The following is a 5,276-nucleotide window of genomic DNA, read 5'->3' on the forward strand; positions in this document are numbered from 1 at the left end:
AAAATTTTTGAAGAGGAAGCACGTGTTATGTGTACTTTGCTCTCTGGGCTAAAAATATTTCTGGGTTAATCTGCTGCCTCTATTAGCATGTTTTCTAGGAATCGCTTCAAAGCACGCTAATTACTACATTGAGATGAAATTAATCATAAAACAGCTTTTGGCCATGGGGTTCTGATGGAGCATTCAAGGAACACTTTATAGTTGCCAGATACAGAAATTTTAAAAGGTGTCACTTGCAGTTGATATGAATCATTTATCACAAGAATCTGCTATTACCAGAAGCAATAAAACCTGAATGCACCAGCAACATTATATACAATAGCAGCTGTGATTTACAATTAAATACTCCAAGTGTGTGTTTGTGTGTTCTGATATACTGTAATTTTATATTACAGGGTCTTTTGACAAATAACTAAATATTCTTAACAATAGTAGTAGCTGAGATGATTATATTTTTCAAACGTGATGCTGATGGGGAGGCAATTCCTGGGGGCCCTTCCTGAGGGAAAGAGCTTGCCACTGTAGTGCATACCCTAGTGTCACCTAGATTAGATGACAGCAATGTGCTCTATGTGGGGCTGCCTTTGAAGACTGTCCAGAAGCTACAGTTGGTATCGAATCCTATGGCCAGAATGTTGACTGGAGCAGGTTGTCGGGGCCATATCACTCCAGGCTTGTTCCACCTATACTGGCTCTCAACTTATTTCCAGGCCCAATTCAGGGTGCCAGTGTTGACCTTTAAAGCCTTATATGGTTTGGGGCCAGCATACCTTATGAACCGCCTTCTCTCACATTAACCTACCCATCCACCCAAGTCATTTTTGGAGGTTCCATTTCAGGCATTCTTGCCATCTGAGGCTAGATGGGTGGCAAAGCGGGAAAGGGCTTTCTTGGTCATGGTGTCAAAACTTTGGCACTCCCTTTCCAGGGAGATTCTTCTGTCTTCTTCTATTGTTGTCTTCCACCAGCGGGTGCAGACTTTTAAAATTCTGTTTGGCATACCCTCAATAACTGTTATTGGCCTCATCCCTGGCTTTTGGTGTTACACCTGTTTATATGTTTTTATTGAATTATTGTATATGTGATTTATCTACAGTATTTTAGAAGTTGAAATGTTTTACTGTTTGATGTTCACTGCCTTGGTGACCCTATTTGGGTGGAAATAGACATTTTTAAAATAAATATATAAATTATAAATAAATAAGGCTGCTGCTTTCCTGCAGGTGGCCACCACTGCCCGCCACAATTCATCTAGGCAGTGGGAGGAAAATGGGGGGCAAAATGGGGGGGCAAAACTGGCATCCTCAGCATGATGACACAACTTCTGGCATGACCGAGAAGTGACATCATGCTGGGTGACACTCTAGTGTTCAACCAAAACTGTATGATTAAACTATAAATTCTGGGTGAATGCTAGAGCAGTCGCCAGAGCAATGATGTCACCTCCAGGTCATGATGAAAGTTGCCTTATTCACACCAGTAATGCTGATTGCACCTGCCCTCCCAGCATAAGTCCTCTCCTCCCCAATCTCCCACCTAGTTCCAAGTGGAGTTATGCATGCTAAATAAGGATATGAACACATGGTGAACATGGATTCAGAGGATGGGACATCAAGGAGGGCATGGAGAAAGCCTACGTTTTTCCTAAGCCTCTGTAGGAACTTTATGTGCTGCTTCAAAAGTTCTAGTGGCTTCAGGAAAGTCTCGGCCCTCCTTATTCCTAAAATCCTTGCAAGGATACTCCTTGGAGCTCTTTCAGTATGTGGCCACTTCCCTAAATAACATGACTAACATTGAAAAATAGGCCAATATTGAAATATAACTGGCTGATCTACAACATTTTCAATAAATGTAGATGTTGGACAAGAGCTCATTCTTTCTCCAAAACAAATCAAAACATATTTATTAAAAGCAGCTTGGCGTATGTAATAGTAGATCATGTCAGCTATTTTATGAAACCTTGAGAGTATATCAACATGCCACATGCTTTAGCAAGTCTGTGAGTGTGTGTGTGGGTATCCCTGCTCAGTGGGAGGGAGTGGCCTCTGAGTGAGAGGCAAGTGGGTTGGCAAAGCACTCTGAGCCCTTCCCCTCTCTACTGCCCTCCTCCTGTAAGGGAGGAGCAAGGAGCTGGTGCTTTTTCATCAGCCAGCTCCCAGCCCCTGGTGAAGGCAGCTCTGCACCCAGACAAGAAGTTCTTTCCCCAAGGGTGCAGAGGGGGTGGCTGCTTCCCAGAAGGTCAGAGCTCACCATGTCCACTCATTGCTGCTGCTCAGCTGCATAGCAGACAGCAACTCTTTAAAGGGCCAGGCTGTTGTTGCCTCATCCTGAAAGGCAGCAATAGTCCCCCGCTCCCACTACTGCTGCCAATCACAGCTGTGGGTTCTCCACTCCCCAACAAAGTCCTTCTCTGTCATTTCCTAGTTTGTTGCATTTTTAAAAAAATTATCTGATGCTTAGGGAATTGCCTCTCTATCCTCATGTATAGGCAACACTGCTGTACAAATATTGCTCACATATGCACACAAACAGCCATATAAAAATTTAAACATAAAGGAAACTAGGGTCCAGATAGAGAAATCTATAGACCACGTTATTCAAGAAGTGGAAGTCTTGATAGACTATTGCACCAAACTGAGAAACAGTGTACCCTGTTGCTAGGGTTGCCAACTGCCAGGTAGTAGCAGGAGATCTCCTGTTAATTCAACTGATCTCCAGCCGATAGAGATCAGATCACCTGGAGAAAAATGGCCGCTTTGGCCATTGAACTCTATGGCATTGAAGTCCCTCCCCTCCCCAAACCCCGCCCTCTTCAGGCTCCACCCCCAAAATCTCCCGCCGGTTGAGAAGAGGGACCTGGCAACTCTACCTGTTGCAGTTTCTCACACTAATGAACTGCATCTGTAGGAATAATGATAAATCTGCTCCTGCCTTGGCCAATCCTAGTTACTCAGATTCAAGTTTTCTTCTTTCTGTAAAGCCCCACTATTTCATTTCCTGGATCTTCATCCAGGATCTTATTCGCTGGTCATGTTAGACGGTGGCTAAATATTAAGAATGGGCTTTTTAATATATATATCAATAGAGATATTTCTTCTGTTGTAACCGCAGTGAGGGAAGAAAATCATACAAAAAAATACCTTCTTTCTTTTCATCTGGAGGCGAAGGCTTTGTTCTTACTGGTTCTGAAAAAGAAGTATTGCACAGGTAAACTCCACTGCTGTATTTTGACCACCAAATATTTTTCACAAACACAATCTAACTACGGTATATTCTTATCTGGGGGAACAGTACATATGTATCTCATGTATCTTTTAGCTCTTTCTGGCATAAACAGCTCCATTTTACCTCAGGCCTGGATCAACATTTCTTTGAAGTAAACTAGCAACAATTCAGTTGCTGCAACTAATGACGTCTAAACTACATAAGGCTGTTTAAAAAGCCCCCTTTGCCCCTTTCGTAGAACTAAATCCCTAGGTGACTTATAATAAGACACTATGCAGAATGCTACCTTTTCTGCACTTTCAGAATGGATTCACTGAGTATAAATTAATTTTTATTGACTATTACAAATCTTGAGCCAGAACAAATTTAAAGTTTAGTATATGCAATGACTTCACAAGCCTTGTCTAAAAGCATTTTGCAAGGTGTATACTAAAGAGCCAAACTAGATGTCTTTGTGGCTGCCAGGAGGATGGCAAGGCCATTTTAAAGTGATTAAAAAATGCTGCAAGGGCCTGATCCTGTTTGGGCCCACAGCACAGCACACTTATTTCCTCCATGCACCTTTTCAAGTGCCAAAACAGCGGTGGGGGGGGGAGTGCAGCTGTTTGGCACTTGATAAGGCACACAGGAGGACAAGACCACCGCAGTCTCAGGGCATTTTGAAATCACTTTAAAATGGGGGCAGCATCTTCATGGTGGCCACAAGGACATCATCATGTCTAATTTGGCCCTTAGAGCGACTATAGACCAGCTTTTGCTATCTAAGCATTTATAGAAAGAAGGGAAAGCCGGTAACTAGTACGGGCACTCAAATTGCTATGCTAATTGTGCTGGCTGCAAATGAGTGCAAAAAAGGCTGCACAACTTTCAAATGCTTTTAGAAGTACAAAATGTTTGCTTCTATTCCTTTTCACAGTCTGTAGTATTGCTTGTGGTCCAGGGATGCAAACAACATATGTGCCGCTGTGGCTAGCAAGCAGCATTAGAGAAGACAAAAAAGTTAAACCCAGGTCAGTTATGCATGGCTGGTTTGTCTTATGATTCTCCCACGAATGCCTCAATTCTCTGCGGAGATTATGCATGATGTTCCTTCCCTCAGGGTTCAACTTGCTTCCATCCTGCAATTTTCCTGGGTTTTCCAATCCTTGTTTTATCCCAAAAATAAGTTTTCTTCCGAGATTATCTCAAATGCGAGTAGGGGCATAGTTCAGCCACGGGTCAATATTCCCATGTCCCAATATGCCCCCATTCTCCAACCCCTCCTCCAACTCCTCCTTCAGCCATCCCCTCTGCAATGCACCAGAAAGCCATATCAGAGATGGAGACAAAAAAAATTCTGCTGTTCTGGTGGAATACCGATATATCATCAAACCATCCAAAATACTATTAAAAATTGCAGAGAGTGCCAGTGGAGGCTAGGATCATACATTCACATTTGATGACACCCACAGGAGGGGGGGGGGAGTGAGTGCATGATCTTAGGTTCCGCTGGCTCTGTCTGCAATTTTAAATAGTATTTTGAATATTTTGAATAATATGATAATATATTGGTATTCCATCAGAGCAGCAGAATTTTTTTTTAATGCAGAGATGGGGCACAGAGTAGGAGGCTTCTATTTTAGTGATTTTCAGCAGTGTGTGTCCAACCATAAAGATCCCCCCCTTTGCTGTTGTGCGATTCACAGGGACGAATGAGGAACTTGCCCATCTATTCTAGTCAGTTTCAGCAGTGTGTATACAAAGGAGAATTTCCCCGTTTTACTCCTGTGGATGCAGTTCTGTACTCCATTTTGGGTTGTGAAATGGCCACTCATGGGGGAGGGGGAGAGGGGAGGGGGCGGGGTAACATTTTTGTCAAATACTACTGCCAATGACAATGTAGTGTTTAAAGGGGTGGGGACTCAGGAACTTCCAGATTTTTCCCTGTGATTATGCTGTGGTCATGAGACTGTCCAGGACTTTCTTAACTACAAGCAATACCATGCATTAAGGTTTTCCAATCTTGTAATATAAAAATGTAAGACAAGAGAGGGACGGACCAGGGACATACT

The sequence above is a fragment of the Euleptes europaea genome, chromosome 10 (assembly GCF_029931775.1).
Source record: "Euleptes europaea isolate rEulEur1 chromosome 10, rEulEur1.hap1, whole genome shotgun sequence".
Taxonomy (NCBI): Eukaryota; Metazoa; Chordata; class Lepidosauria; order Squamata; family Sphaerodactylidae; genus Euleptes; species Euleptes europaea.